The 17198-nt window shown below is 40.2% G+C and overlaps 1 protein-coding gene across 8 annotated transcripts in view; it reads right to left on the reverse strand.

Moving 5' to 3' along the window:
* shank3a (SH3 and multiple ankyrin repeat domains 3a) overlaps window positions 1-17198 on the reverse strand; it is a 141435-nt gene that overhangs the window by 29275 nt on the left and 94962 nt on the right. The gene's annotated exons all lie outside the window — the stretch shown is intronic.

Consider the following 17198-nt stretch of genomic DNA (forward strand, 5'->3'; position numbering starts at 1 on the left):
TCTATCTTGAATACTAAAACATTATTTAAATTAATCACAACAAAGCTGGATTCTGTGGTGTAACCACTTCTTAAGAGCTTCACAGCCTGTGAGGGGTGGCATGTGGAAAAACATAAAAATAAAAGCAGTCATTTTTTCTTTTTTTTGTGCTGTCTTTCTAAAGATTCAGCAGGGAGTTGTTGGACCATACAGGTGGGTATGGGGCTAACCCACTTCCACACAGCACAGAGGGCCAAGGAGAGCCTTTATTTTCTTTTCCCTCTTCTTTTTGAGAAGAATCGGGTCCTTTGACATCTGTAATGTTAATGTAATGCTGTGCATGTTCTATCAGTCCATCATCAAGTGTTACATTCTTTGCCATAGTCTGCTGGGGTAACAACAACATCAGGGTCAGGGACAGGACCCGACTAGACAAGCTCATCAAGAAATGTAGTGATGGGAGAGGGAGCGGAGCTGGAGGAGGCTGTGGTTAAGTGGAAGATGGGGTGTAAGCTGGAGGCCATCCTGGGTGACCCCCAACACCCTCTACACAGGACTCTCACAGGTCAGAGGAGCAGCTGCAGTAACAGGCTCATTTCCCTGACCTGCAGAACAGAAAGATTCAGGAAATCCTTCATTCCTGCTGCCATCAAAATGCACAATGCCTTTTGTTAGGCTTTACACGTTTACTTGGCATTTATATCATATCATTTTAGGTTATATAAGCTGCTGGACAATTTGAATTTCCCTCCAGGGGATGAAGGAAGTATTTTTCTCTACTTCTTCTCTTCACCTTCTTTTGTCTATCCCTTGTTTTCTGTTTCCCCACAAAACTGTTCTTGAATAAGACTTAAAAAAAGAAAGAAAGGTGAATTAGTTTTTCTCTCCTGGATAAAATTAGTCATGCTCCACAATATAGGACAGTGTGACGGAGAGGACACAAGTCAGTACAAAAGAAAAACTATAAGCAGCAGGCTCTGTATTAATTTAATCTTTATCTGTTCTGTACATAGAAGGAATTCAAACAAACCATGCACATGGTTTGGAGCTACTGAATAATGTTCAACATCAAAGGTGACTTCAACTGTAGGGCACATACCTTTCATATGGGTGTGATGCACCACCAAATCTTTTCATCAAGCCATTTGTCTGCATACACGGACACGATAAAGCAAATGTAGGGTAACTTAATTAAGTGGAAAGTGGGGAGTGTCGGAATAAAAGGAGAAAGATGAGAAGGGAAGAAACAAAATAGTGTGGGAAGACAGGGAGGACAGATTAGAAAGAATAGACAGAGGGGGGAGGGGAGTAAATGACAACAGACTGACAGTGAAAAGCGCTGTTGAGAGTTGATAAGTCTGTATCCTGCTTAATAGTCCAAATGGGCGTCTTCTAAAACCACCCATGTTACAGCGGCAGACACAATTCATTCACATTGATGTTTTTATTATCTGGAATCTTGGTCAAAATTATGATCCTCAATATTTTTTTTTTTGGTTTGCAATTTGTCTCCAATATCTATTTACTGCATTTATAGCAGTATCATGTCTCTATATTTGCAATTGTGTGGTCATGCTCAGGGAATTCTTAGGACACGGGCATTTGATCCAGTGAGCGACCAATGTCCAAGCTGAGGGGATGTGGAGGCAGTTTCTGAAACTGACAATTAGACATTCACACCCACTTTGCAATGTGATTGGAGAAAATAGCCAGGGGCTGGACTTCTGTGGAGCTCTCTGTTTCTATTTGTTACACAGCTATTTCACTTTTCATGTATACAATCGAGTGCACCACTATGAATGCCTTCCATAAGAGACTGAACAATTATGCCCATATTCAATCGATGACCATATTTTGTCCCTCTCAGTGACAGCCAGCTGTAACACTTTTGCCTTCTGATGGTTTAGACACACATTGTATATACTAGTTCATCTTGGGCATAACCCTGACCTGCAAATGGTCTACACAGTGTATGATTGAGTGCATTTGCTGCCAAACTCAGTGCAAGTCCAACACTTAAATCAAATCAGGTTCAAACATTGCAGGGAGCTGTTAGATGAAAAGCTGCAGACAACAGGCTGCACATGCCCAACTCCTCGACTTGGTATCCAGTTTTAGTGTGAGAGCTACATCATTTGCTTTTCTGTTTGCTGTTGCCACAGCAACCATGGGTGTAGCTGAATCAACTGACTAAAATCTTTAAAGTTAAAAGGAAAAGGAAATTCAGGGGCATTGCTATGGTTAGGGAAAGATCTCTGTCATCTAAAACCAAGACATGAAGCAAACTGCAGTGTCTGGTGTTCACATAACATAAAACATAACCACTAACAGTTTGCATGTCAGGTAAGTGTTAACAAACACACCAAGATGTTTCATGTGTTTTAACTCATTGAGTGCCGCGCTCCTTTCCAAAGTTTTAGTCAAGTGTACCGGCAAATTAGACCATATTTGACTTTTTATTTTAGAGCCATAGTGTATTCTATATTATTGCCACCAACACATACTGTAGCTCATTTGAAAGGTTTAACTTTATCCTTCAAATGGCCACAAACCGTTTGTTTCTACGTGCCTCCGTTCCTGAGAAAAGTCAAGCTAAACATGGCTGGGTTTCACCAAAATCCCTCCTTTTTTTCTAGAAAAGGAGATAGAGCGTCTTTTATGAAAGGTGCGCTGTTTGTGCCTGTCGCTCTTCTCACACTCGCATTTCTGGATCAAAGGGCTCGTATAAGATAAATATACACAACAATTGTTGTTCTATTCACAAAACCACCATCGGGGCGGGGGGGGGCGCCACTAAACAACAATAACACAGACGCACCGTGCCGTGTCACAGCCTCTCGCCGCGGAACGTGAGGCTCTGCCGGCCACAGCGGCTCGCGAACACCGGTCCCGCCGGTGGTCGCGGTCCGTCTGTGGTACGGGTCGGTGGTGCCGGTCTGCTTTGGTCCAGAGACCATCAGATTTTACCGCGGGAGGACTTTGGGGAGGACACGGTGTTGCTCCAGATGAAGACCGGGCGGGACAGTGGGCTGAGAGCTTCCTGGTTCAGCTCCCAGCTGCTGCAGCCTCGCGGGTGAGAGCGGAGCAGCAGCGGAGCAGCTGCTGCATCCACATGCAGAACTCCGTTTGCAGAAGCTGAGTTATGATAAAAACTTCCAGATCATGAGCTGTCATGTGACTTTGATCGTCATCTATTTCAGTTCTCCTCGTCGTAGAGTCCCCAAATTTACATATAATGTGTATTAAAGTGTCTATTTTCATAATTTAAAAAAAAAAGCAAAAAACGAAAAATTTCGTTTTTGGCACTCAACGCATGGGAACGAAAAACGAGAAATTACGTGGTTGGCACTCAATGAGTTAAGAAATGACTAATGCTGACATTTTTTTCTGGTACAATCTTATATCAACTGGTAATTAAAGTTTTCTCTGCTGAGTCTTTTACACATCATGACTAACCGTCTCACACTGCAGAAGCCACAAGGGAATGACAAAGAAAGAGTGAGAGACAGAGAGAGGGAGGGAGGTAGGGAGGGACAGAGAGAGGGAGGGCAGGAATTGTAAACTTAATACCATCCTTTCACTATAAGCACTACAAGGCACTTTGATCAAAGTACAGACTAAGACAATGACAATGCAGTACTAATGTTCTTTTAGGAAGAAAGGGTATTAATAAAATAGAATAGAATAGGAGATGAGATCTAATAATGCTGCACTAAAGGAAAAGAGTTCATCAAAGCTATCAAGTATTGAACGATTTCACTATAAGTTAATATTGCAGATCTGCCCTCTCTCATTTCATCAAGTGCAGAAGAAGGTCACCCGAGTAATGGGAGTTATTTGATAACCATGACATATCTATACTGAAAGGGACGCATCGGTAAGAGCCTTCAATGACAAACACAGACATGTTCAAGAATAAAACAAAAAGCCTCTTCATTTATAAGGCGGGTGGGGCTGAGATAAAGACAAGGTAAATGATACCATGGACAAAGAAGTGGACAAATGATTGAGAAGACCTTTAATGAGTTCTTTGTTGTAAAATATTTATTTGACAAGCAGTCAAATACTCTCTCCAGTTCTAATGTGTTGTATTTTTTTGCACTGAACCAAGCCATCAGTCACAGTCACTTCAAATTGTGGTATTGTACACCCTACTCTGCTAAAAATGGAAACGTTTGTACGCTTGCAGACACCACCCTCCTGTCTTTACTACAATTCTCCTAGTGCTGAGTCACATTGCAAGTTTCTCACAAATTACAGTTTCTCTGACATGATACCACTTTACATGCTGTATGACAACTAGTGTCCTGATGTAAGAAACAGTGCAAAGAGCTGTGGGCAGGGAGAGACTTACCCCAGTACAGGTCATGACATGTGGAGTTTGGATGCTCTGCCTTCACGACTGTTACCACCCCATCTATCCTGCTACACAGCACTGGAAGATCTGATACCATGACAGGACAGCAGTCCATTTTTTCCAGCTCTATCTTTACAACTCCCTTTCTAAGATTGTGACCAGCGGGTCGGCCCTCCACCCCGATACTGGTCCGTTTCCCAGCTTGAATCAATGAGCAGAGCTGTGCCTGGCCTCCCCCTCATCCTCGCCTAGACACAACTGAAAGCGAAACATCCATTTTGTGCAGTTGGCCATTCAGAATATCTCAGCACCATATTCTTGTTAGAGAGCTCCACTTTTCTCCGTTATGGGAGTGAAATAAGACTTCCAGGACGAGTAGTACCGAAAACTGTCCCATTCTGTAAATCGGTCTCCAGCGTATATTTCACATCTCTGCTTCTCTGCCGTCTCTCTTTCTCCTCCTCTCCCGCAGAACTGGTTGGTTTGTTGAAGAGCCTTCAGAGAGCTCGTTGTTACCGTGTAAGTGTCGGAGGCAGAGACCAACGCCTATAAATACCTCAGCTTCTGTCAAAGTGGAAGAAGCCTTGAATAATTCAGTCAAATTCAGACAACAGGCAGCAACTACTGTACTACTGTACAAGCTCTTCAAACACTGTGACGGCTAATCACGACATGCCTTTGAGTCAAGGTCAAGATAAGCCCAGATACGCTCAGACAAGCACAGACGCACAAACACATATTCTAGGAGAGAGAAAGGAAGGAGGTGAGGAGGAGCTTTCAGCACAGGGACAAAAGTACCTTTGATGCTGAAGCCTTTTATAAAACTGAATGTACTGTATTATCAATGTAACTGAATCAGTAGCTTCATGTACTGGATCCTCCCTCACAAAAAAATGTGACAGGCAGCTCAGCCATACAATACATAATACGTTACTCTGTGTTTTAAAGGGACAACGAGGAGTTTCTCCAGCGGCAGAATGAAAAATTCTGCGACAATAAAAAAGTCTCATATTAATGTGGATGAATCTACATTACCGACACTTGTTTATGGGTCCATTTTCGATAAATATATCGTTTTGTCTCAATCGTTATTTTGTTATTATTAGTGGTGGCGGAAATGCTGGGCGAGCCGACCAGCGTTTCCTTACTTTTGGTTTCGCGGATGCTGCCCGGCGGGTCATGAGAATAACGCCGCCGAATCACTGTTTATGGTCGGGACTACGACGGTATCTGAGCCTCTTTGAACCTCTGACTTTAATTCTTGATGAATGAAAACATTCTTGGCAACACGTCCGTCTTGCGCCGGTCCAAGAATTTCATCGTGCGCGTGGAGGCTCATGGTAAATGTAGTAGGAAACACTTTGCTTTCCAAGACTCCTCGTTGTCCCTTTAAGGCTTTCTAAAAAACTATAAAAGCAGGTTTATACGAATTCTCCTCTTTCTTCACTGATGTGCTGATCACTTGGCTTAGGAACAAAATAACTACACAGTCTGTAGCTATGAAACTTTGAACTGAGCAAAACGATTCAAATCAAAAGAGATTTGTAATTTGCCTGGTCCAGCTCTACAGGAGAGTGAGGGAGAGCGAGGAGGAGAGTGAGACAGGGGTGTCCTGGTGTAAAGGTAGGTGTATGATTAGTCATGCCCAGTCAGAGGGATGCTTTACAGCTCTGCCAGGTAAGCTGCTCTGGGTGTGTGTGAGGTGCCACATTTCTTTTAGATGTGACACCACGCAGACACACACGCGCACACCACAAGCTGTCGAGTCACTGCGGTCAAAAAGCTTACATAAACAAAATGATTCAACCAACTGTGTGAGAACAAATACTACAGGTGAATATTGTATGTATGAGCAGCCCTGACACTGTGAAATAGACTTTCGGAGAAAAAAAATGCTGTAACCTGCCCGTGTGTGTGTGCTTTGTTTGAGTGCGTGCAAGTGTGTGTGTGTGTACGTGCATGTGTGTGACCTGCTGCCAACACAATACGGCCCCTGTCAAAAGTGATATGTCTCTGCTCAACTGCGAGACCTGATTCAGCTTTGATTCATTGTTCAAATAGCATCACCATCTATTATGATTTGATATGCCTCTGTCCTCCATAGAGAGAGAGAGAGAGAGAGATGGCTCAACACACCTGACTGACTTCTGATGAAAAGTACAGATAGTGGCCATCACTCTGCTGTGAACAAACAAACAACAACGACACACACACACGTACACACACTCTAACACCTTGAGGAATGTCACTGTAGGACGCCTCATGTGGGTTTTTTCAGCGGCAGACCTCCTCTTGAACTGCTAGTCCATAACACTGACTCAGCTAAACCTTAATACCAAAGACGTGTCTTTCAACCTGTAGTTTACACTCTCTCCTGCCCTTCTAATAAGATGGATTAGTTGGCTATGCTAATCTATCTGCTGACTCCACACAAAGTATAGACAATAACTAAAGTGTGTGCATGTGCATAAGCATACACATGTAAAAAAAGAAAAGAAAAAAACCTGTCCATTTGCATGCATGTGCACATACGCTGCTCTGTGGTGTCAGCATTTGCATACTTGCACGGTACTTTACAAGTAGGCACAAGAGTTACTGTCTGAAGTCAGTATCTGTGTGATTTGCAGTCTGGGCCCATATGGACAGATTTATGGCACCATGAGAGAACTTAACAGAAAGTAGTTTGTCACTGAAAGGTAAATGCTTCTCTGTTAGTTATTTTTATGAGCTTTCCCTGTTTAACCTTTGAGAGTAGTAAAACTACAGCCTTTATAAATCTGAACAATGAGACATTAAATGTGGAATTTCCTTCTATGATAAAACAAGAAGATGGAATAAGTGATCGGACGACCATGAGGGTGCTTGATACACAATCAAGACACCGTGGGGGATTAAAACCACATTCACATAATGACTACTCTGTTTATTTGTACAGTATGCAGTATAAATTCTAAATTAAGTGGAGCAGGCTCATTTTTTATATGACAGATATCACAAAATATAAATACAATATAGTATCAATACAAAACAAAAAGAAAAATTGTAATTCCAATAATCGTTACACCTAATAGATAAGATGAGGGTAATGCCCTCAAATGCATGCAACTTAATCCATTAATTTTTTTTCCTCATTTCACAGCTCCTGTTGAGGCGCCACTGAGCAATTCTCTTAAGCCTGAAGCATGCACAGTTTCTAAGGAGATTCAGAAGGGGAGAAATAAAATCAGTGATTTTCAGCCTCCTCTGCAGAAAAGAGAGGGTAAAGGTGTGATAAGAAAGAGGCTGGTGTTACCATATAGGGATCGACCAATTATCGGCATTTTTACGATAATCAGCATGAATTTATTTTAAAACACGCTCCTTTGGCACTGACGCTGACGCAGTGTCTCTCTGCCTGAAGTCACCACTCTTGACTGTGTAACAATGTCCCGCCCACAGCCCACACTGATTGGTTAGTCAATCAACATTGAAGCCTCTACATGCAGTGCCAAAGACAAGGAGGAGAAGCAGATTGCTCCGGTGAATGGTAAAACGGTCGAACCTGCAATAAAAACCGTCTATGCTGAAGTTTTAAAAACACCACAGCATTGTGATCATGACCGTCGTAATGGCCCACCACTACTTAATAACCACCGCCGCTTCACAATTTGGGCCAGACGCACAATTACTAGGGCGGTATTCGAGTGTCATTTCACAACTCGGATCCGCGGTTCTAAAAATAGCTTGCACCAACAAATAAAGGTAACGAACCTACTCCTAAAACTATAGGGATTATGGCAATGGGCCAGTTTGCCAAAATGTTGAACTATCCCTTTAAAATAATAAAACATATTGCTACAGTAGAGGCATTTCATTTAAGATTTGTGTTTGAGTTTGTGTTATTCTACAAAAGTTACTCTTCATTTTTACTGCAAATGAATATCGGTTCTAAATATCGTTTTCCTTGATTATTAATCATCGGTTTCGGTATCGGCCCTGAAAAATCCATATCGGTCGATCCCCAGTTACCAACATACTGTATCTTCAATCTGGCCTTGCTAACACACAAAACATTCATATTCATCATGCTAGGGTGATGCTCTAGGTTTAAAGGGTGAAGACTGGCACTGCCCTTGAAAAGCTCATAAAATGACAAAATAAAAATACAAGTGGACGGAAGCAGGGAAGCAACAACAAGAGAGAGAGAAAGGGAAAAAGGGGATAGTGGAAAGAATAAAAGGGGATGGACAAGCGAGTGTGAAGTTGCCAGTCAGCAGAGCAACATGTATCTTAAACAATTCTAAACAATTCTAGAGAGATACGTTTAACAGTGTCAACATTTTAAAAAGGAATTAAGCAGCTCCTGCTTATATTGTATCTGCTTTAAAAATTAAAATAAAGAACTAGAGATGGCAACAGCAAGAAGGGTTTTATAAGGGGGAAAAAAGTCTAATGTACTTCAGGTCATGCTGGTCAGCAGCTGATGTCCTTGAGCTCCAACAAACCATTTTCATGGCTGAGCGATAGAATCGAACAACTTCATACTGTATGTAACTGCTGCTCTTTCTGATCACTACCATCAAGTTAAATATGCACCATCCACCCCCACAGAACTCAAAGAATGATGTGCAATACATGCATAAGATAACATTATTCAACAGTTACTCTTTCTAGCATTGAAAATAGTTTCTTTTTGGGAACATAGCTTCTACAACACAGTCATTTCTATTTTCAATATAATGTAATATTACTCAAGTAATACTTGCTCTGCCCATGTCAAGAATATCTCTGACTGATGCTGATATTTTGGTGGTACACAGTAGGCTTACAGTAAGTCACATTTGCAAAAAAATATAGCCCCACGTATCTATCTTTTAATCTGACAATGTCTGTAAAAATGTGCTCATTGTGAAATGGTGTCAAATTGTCTACAACTGCCATTTAATGGCATCAGATAATGACTGAAATCCATCACTGTAACAGCAAAACGATTGACCTTGCCCCTCAGACATGAATAGGTAAGAGCCAAACTACAAAAAGCCCACAGAAAATAAAACATGCTGACAGCCTCACACTTTTGTTCAGACGACTACCTGTATGATCCCTCACCAATCCATTGCTCTATCTCTCTCTATCCCTCCTTACCTCTCTCCTCCACTCTACCCTCCAACTTGCTCTGTCCGTGTCAGTCTCAGCTGCCGCAGCAACGCTGATGTTTAAGCATTCTGGGGGAGTGCAGACACACTCCAAAACTTCTTAATGGGCAGGCTAAAAATAGCTCAGGCTGGATCTGACTGGGCTGATTCATGCGGCTGTGAGTCATTCAACTGTGCCGCGGTGTGAGGAGAGCGAGGGAACGGAGTGAACCAGCACAAAGAGAAAAGAAATAAAAGTTTGCATGCTTGTTAAGATATCAAACGATGGAGAAATCAAGCATTGCTTATCCCATCACAGAGAAATTGTGCATTATTATGCTCTGAATGTGTGTGTGTGTGTGTGTGTGTGTGTGTGTGTGTGTGTGTGTGTGTGTGTGTGTGTGTGTGTGTGTGTAAAGGTCCTTAAGGACATATGAAGCTGCAGGGCACTAAGGAAAACTAAGGCTACTATAATAGATGCTAGGCTTGGTAACAACATAGCATTGTTTCATATGACATTTGGCAGAATTTGTCTGTTTGTCTGTTGCATACAATTGCTTTTTTGGGGGGTGGGGAGTTGGAGGTGGCGGGGTCTTTCAGCTGGAGGGCTGTATGATCCCAACAGATTGTAGATTAACAGTACCACTGCAGAAAATGACTGGCCTCTGGCAATTTGGTTGCATCGTTAGAAAGGGAAGAGCAGTTCATACTCACATCATTATCCCCTCCATTACCACGGGTAAACATCTACCATTAACCCCCACATACAGGCCAGAAGCATGTGTGCTGTGTGTGTGTGTGTGAGAGAGAGACAGGGGAGGGGGTTAGCTGGATGGTGACGATATTCAGGCGATATTCTTCAGATTTCACAACTGTTCAGATTTTTGCTGGACTCTCAGTACTATGGAGACAGTTCTCTCTATGAATGTCGGTGACTGACCGACTGACTTACTGACTGATCATACGCCTCTAGGCATGGCCTCAGTTTGATTTGCTTCAAATTCACACCACTTCACTTAACCTATGCATTGTGAACACGCACCTTTTGCCATAATATTTTAGCCCTGCTGAAGACAGATCACATAACAGAAGCCTGACAAATAAATAGATGGAACAATGTCCACTAGTATGGGCAGCAAGACTGCGTTGACAAGGGGTATTTTGCTTCCTAAGACGTAAAACAAACACATCAAATACAAACTGTCCACTTTGCACGAAAAATACAGTATTTTATCTATATTGTATTACTAATTTAACCACATTTATTGTATATTTATGTTAAACAGCAGCCACCTTGTTCAAAGTGAAAGCTGCCCATAATCGGAAAGAAGTGATTGAAATAGCCATCACGGCCCAGCCTTATGTTTGACATATATGGATACCACGCAAACATAAGTTGTTTAACCACTGCATCACTCATTGTGCCCTTAATGAACTCAATCAATAGTCTTTGCTTTTCGCCCTCATTTTCTCTATCAACTCACTCTTTCCTATTTTTTCTCTCCCTTCAACATCTGTGCTTTGCCTTTGACTCTCCTTCCTCTCTCTGTCCCCCCGAGCACTGGTTGAAGATGAACTGGTGGCTGTAGGTATCTCTGGCTGTGCTGAGAAAAAAGAGGAGCAGTGTGGTGACAGATAACAGCCAAGAGAGTCAGTGATGGTTTAAAGTGTGCCTATTTCACATGGTCACCTGCTTCCTTTCTCTTTCTCTCTCACTTTCTGTCTCTCTATTGTTTGCTTGCCGGCTTCTCCTATCTTGCTCGCCCAAACCGAAACTGCTTTTTTCCATCAACCCTTTTTTTTTGTTGTCTATGCCCCTCTCTGTCATTACTCTTTCAAACCTGGCACAGTGGAGGGAAAGAGATGAAGGGAGAGATAGGTGAAGAGGGATTGCATTTTCAGAGTCATGACTTATGGGTGATGTACAGTGGCACAGAGAGAGAGAGAGATAGAGAGGGAGAGAGAGAACGAAAGAGAGAGAGTGTAGTATTTAGGTTACCTAATTGTTGACAGGGCTGTCTTTTCTGCTTCACTAGGCTGAGACATAATGCCCTAACTGTCAGTGACGCCTCAATGGTTGCCTTCAGAAAAACAGCTCTGTGTGTCCCAGTGTGTGTGTTACCGTGTCACCCTATGTTATTATGCTGTTGTATCACTGCTGATGAATTTAGGGATGAGGGTGAAATTAGCTCTCAAATGCCTCAGTAGACTCAGATTCAAATGATATATCAAATATATTGGGCTGTATAATATATTCAAATTCTACACATGATCATAAATATAATAGATTTTGGACATTTTAAAACATCTGACCCTTCAGTATTTTGAGCATGAAGTATTTTGTTTGTCTTATGGATGTCCAAAGTCACAGTGAAATAATAAGTGTGTTAATCTTGTTTAATGTGATTTAATTCAGAATGAAATGGTACAGGAGTGGAGTAAAATACAACCACATAAATTTAAGTCCGTTTCTTTTCTTTTTTTATTGGATCAGTAAAAGTTGGTGTGGCTTAGTGAAAACAGTACAATATGAAGCCGAAGAGGACTGTCGACCTCCACACATACACACACCCCTCTCCCTCCTGCGCTCTAAGATATAAAAGGAGCAGGTTGAAGGAAATAATAGATCTCAGCCACACTCTTTGTAAATGTAAACATCTGCACACACAGCTCCTCCTTTGATATCGCTCTGCAAACTGCCACAACCCAAGAGCTAAGTGTCGAATACTGTTTTACATGATGGGGTTAACCCGCTGCCGCAAATCACATCCGGTTGAATTATTTTCCCAAAGGAGGAGTTCAAAAGGAACCATCAAAGCTATTGTCATTTTCCCAGGAAGGAGAAAAAAGGACTTTTGATATATAAAAAAACAACTAAAAACTAACAGCAACAACTAACACCAGGACTGGCTGCACATTTTAATGCACGCACATGGTGTTTTATCAGCCTTTTTATCCACAAGAACACTTGCTGATGATTAAAGCGTCCCTGTTTCACATAAAGGGGAGCAACAACACACTGTGCCAGAGAGGAAGGACAGTGGAGACATAAGACACTTTTTGTCCCTGAGAAATAGATATCTGAGGGTTCTGAGTTTTTCAGGATTTATGATGGGGCTCAATATCAGACCCATCTCCCTCCCTCATTCCACTTGCTCTTTTTCTCTCTACCTTGCTGAAAGACACGCTACGCCATCTCCACTTTGCTGTCCTTTAGAGTATGCTCCACCATCCGTCTCCCTCGCTATCTGGGCCTTTCTTTCCCACCTTCCCTATCTTTTTCTCACAATGCATTTAAATGGGGTATTTAGAGATTCTGGCCTTTCTCATCTCTTCACACCTACTCTGAGGTAACCTCAATCCCTCAACAACCCTTTGAAAGAAAAAAATGCCCCAATTGCTCTAGAAATAGGTCTCCAGAGATGTATGGCAAACACGAAAGGAATAAGAAGATATTTATGACAAACTTGTCCTTGTCCCATTTCCAATATATGTACTTGCTGCAGCGTTTCCCATCTCACTGAACGCTTTCACACAACGACCAGATGTTTTCCATGATGGCTGTTTTTGCTGCTGCACACATTTTAAATCTGGTGTCAGTGCTGCACATGTAGTTGCCCCTGAGACCACAGCAAACAAAATGTGCCATCTGCTAATTAAATGACACTCTAAACGGGGATTTGGTCACATTAATCTGATGTACTCCCAGTTGTTTACAAAGACTTCCATACAAATCTGTCACAGTAACATTGATGGATAATTCATCTCAGTCAGTCTATATTTACAGTACAGTGAGGTGCATAATTCACTCAAAGCAGTCCCCTAAAAATGTTAATTATGACTGGTGGTGGATGTATTTTTTTTAATCTTTAGTTATAGGTTTTTTGTGTAGCTTTCTAATGATATGGACAGGTCAATATATCATGAAAAAAATAGAAAAAATAAAGAAATTAAAAATTTATCACAACATCTATAGCAGAGAAAACATATGACTGAATAAAATAATATGTTAAGAAAATCATACATAATGATATGGTTTGTTGCCTTTTGGGGATTACTGTGGTCAATCATCCGGCCGAGAAAATAAAATGCTCCCTTTTCTATATGATGTAATGTCAAGGACGACTGCTCTCTTCACTTGCATGAAACTGAAGTTCAGGCACATTTCTCTGGTGGCTGTTGACAGACCATGAGGGAAAAAACTAGCTGATGTAGAAGTTCATGAGGCAAGGTTACACCAAAAATAATTTACCACATGTTACAAGTTTTAGTCCAAACTGTGGATTAATTAATTTAAAAATTCAATATGTGAACATGCTATACTCCATCAGTGCAATTTACTGAACTGAACTTGTCACTCATGATAAGGAACGTGTGTATTTGCGTGTATAAATTATCAAGATGCTATGAGAAAGGAATGTGTGAATTATGAAATGTTGACAGGACAAATGTACTGGCATTTTTCTAATGCATTTCCTGAAAAAGCTAAAGCTAAAGTGTTTGACCTTTCCAATGCACCTGCGTTTAATTAGGTACAAATTAAGTGCCCTAAAAGCTTTACAATCAGTGGTGAAAAACTCAAGACAGTCGGCAGTCGGCGTGGGAAGCAAATGCCAACAAATGATGCAGAGATTAGAAGCTTTTAATTCTCTGAAGATAACTGATTGTTGTCAGTATTTTGACTACTGTGCATAATTGAAAGTGTTCATTGTTTTTCTAGACAACCTATTCATTTTCAAATGGATATTTACATAACTTTTCCTTACTATCAAAACAGGTGTAAATCTATTACAGGGAAGCTTAAAGCAAATCAGGTCTCATATACATGTTTTTACATTGTTGTGCTTTTTTCTGGATATAAGTAATAGTAAGGGCATTTTAGCTGATATTTGACCAATCTGGGAACTAAATCCTTACCAAGAAATTTCTTCACAATTGTCTTTAGGAACGTGCGTAGTATCATGTCTTAAAATGTTGAAATTCAACTCCCGTGGGAAACCCCCTAAAATACTACTCAAAGTTGGGGTACCCGTAACTGGATTTTTGAACATTCCGAAATGTTAAATTTGGCCTTAAGTAACTTGTGACGGGTCAAACTAGGGGTTTTTCCTGATTCTGAGTTGATCGCAAACATTAGTTTTATGCCCAAAACACTCCTTGGTGGAGAAAAAAACAGCCACACCCACTTTTCTTGTTCATTGGAATCCCCACTACCACCAATAGAATGTATTGCAGAGAAGCCATTCCTTATCATTACAGAGGTTGTGTTACATACTAAATACTCAATATAATGTAACTTTTATTCTACCTTTTTTTCTATAGGACATTATACAGACCCTCCAGGATTTTGTGGTGTCGCTAAATTTATTTAAAAAGTTATTATAAATGTAATTTATTATGCAGATCAGTAGCAAGCAGCGAGAGAGAAAAGACAGTGGACATGCACCAGATTTCACATACCAGCAACAACTGAAACAAGTTTGTTCGAAATGGAGATAGGAAAAGCACAAAAAATACACAGTGGTGCTACATTGATTGCAAACATGATCATGTTAATCTGCACACACACTGAGCATCAATCTCCATCGAGCATCCAGGCTCTTTTTGAAGAATGGAAAAAGATAGATGTTGCAGTGTGTCACAAACTTGGGCCTATTGCTTGGTCATGACCGTATGGTAGCTGTTGTAGTGTATTATGGGATTTGTAATGTGAGTAATGTGAATGCTTTATTGGTGGGCCATTATTAACATAATATTTTTCTTGAAGGCCATATAAAAGTGTATCTCAGGACAGATCTGGCCCCCAGGTTTTTGACATGACATTGACGTGTGTGCTAGATTAATGTCCAACAATGTAAAAAGGTAGAATATAAATTATATTAAGTATTCAGTAGTAATAGTAGAAGTTTTTTTGTGACATTAAAGAAAACCTCTGTCATGCACAGGAATAGCTTACTGTATCTCTAATGTATTCTATTGAGTATAGTAGATCACCACCTAAACTGCAAAAATCCTCGTGAAGACAACAGGCCTACACCTTGTTATCCTAGTTTGATAGCTAATGGAGCAGTCAGCTAGTAAAATAAAATGGTCAGATGGTCATCAGATTCAGTCGCACATAGGAGTTGGCTAACTAACCATATTAGCTACTGTTAGCCAACTATTAACCATTTTGGTAAGACTTTGACGCCTATCTCTATAATGCATAAACATAGTTATAATAAGTTATAATGTGGTTATAGCATTGTATAACTATAATTATATACATTCATAAATGATCATAATATCTTATAACAATAATCAATACTTCATAACAATAATCATAACACACTATAAAACATTTTATTGTGACTTATAAGGTCAGGTATTATAATACATTATAATTGTTAGTAACTCGCTGACCATGCCCACGTCGATAATACATTATAAATATAGTTATAATGCATAAATGTGGGCATTGTCAGCGAGTTACTAACAATTATAACGTATTATAATACCTGACCTTATTAGTCATGATAAAATGCTTTATAGTGCGTTATGCTTATTGTTGTAAAGCATTATGATCATTTATGAGTGTTTATAACTCATTATAAGTATGATAATAATGCATTATAGAGATAGGCATCAAATAAAGTGTTACCACAATTTTTAAGTTTCTTATGCATGTTATCAATAACAATAACTAGTAATAAAAACACAGACATGCAAAAAAAACGTAATGGAAACACTGTGGTCACAGCTGACCACAGCTAGCCACAGCGGTCCATGATAGCAAATTTGCTGAAAAGTTGCAGTGGCAAGGCCAAAGAATTCATGATTGAATTTGCATTAATAGTTGCAATTGTGACATCATAAAATCCTGGAGGGTCTGTATAATGTCCTATAGAAAAAAGGGTAGAATAAAAGTTATATTATATTGAGTATTTAGTATTATGTAACACAACCTCTGTAATGCTAAGGAATGGCTTCTCTGCAATACATTCTATTGGTGGTAGTGGGGGTTCCGATGAACAAGAAAAGTGGGTGTGGCTGTTTTTTTCTCCACCAAGGAGTGTTTTGGGCATAAAACTAATGTTTGCGATCAACTCAGAATCAGGAAAAACCCCTAGTTTGACCCCTCACAAGATACTTCAGGCCAAATTTAACATTTCGGAATGTTCAAAAATCCAGTTACGGGTACCCCAACTTTGAGTAGTATTTTAGGGGGTTTCCCACGGGAGTTGAATTTCAACATTTTAAGACATGATACTACGCACGTTCCTAAAGACAATTGTGAAGAAATTTCTTGGTAAGGATTTAGTTCCCAGATTTTCATATGTTGCCCTTACTATAAGACCTTGGATACAAATTTTCCTGGCCAAACAAAGTAAAAGAAAAGATTCATAATAATGTTTTGTAACCAACAAGCTTTTTTTGGAGGACATCCTGTATATTAGATGATGAAAAAAATGAAAAGGCAGGGCTCTTCAAACTCTGCCTAAACTCACTCTGAACCTAATTAAAAATTTCCATCAAGATCAATACTTCATTTCACTGACATTTGTGATGCGGTGGTTGCAGAGGAGCTATTTTACTAAGTGTATTTCTGTGACACAGGTGGTCCATAAAAAATATAAAATCAAAACTGGAAACAATGAAGAGAATCATCAGTCCAAACATTTCCAAAAAGTCATCTGAGACTGAAACATAAATGTTGAGATAATTTGTTTAAGAGCTCTTCAGCAGATGTTTTCACACACAGAGGGAGT

Source organism: Trachurus japonicus, chromosome 6 (assembly GCF_045865225.1).
Source record: "Trachurus japonicus isolate A0001 chromosome 6, Traja_1.0".
Lineage (NCBI taxonomy): Eukaryota > Metazoa > Chordata > Actinopteri > Carangiformes > Carangidae > Trachurus > Trachurus japonicus.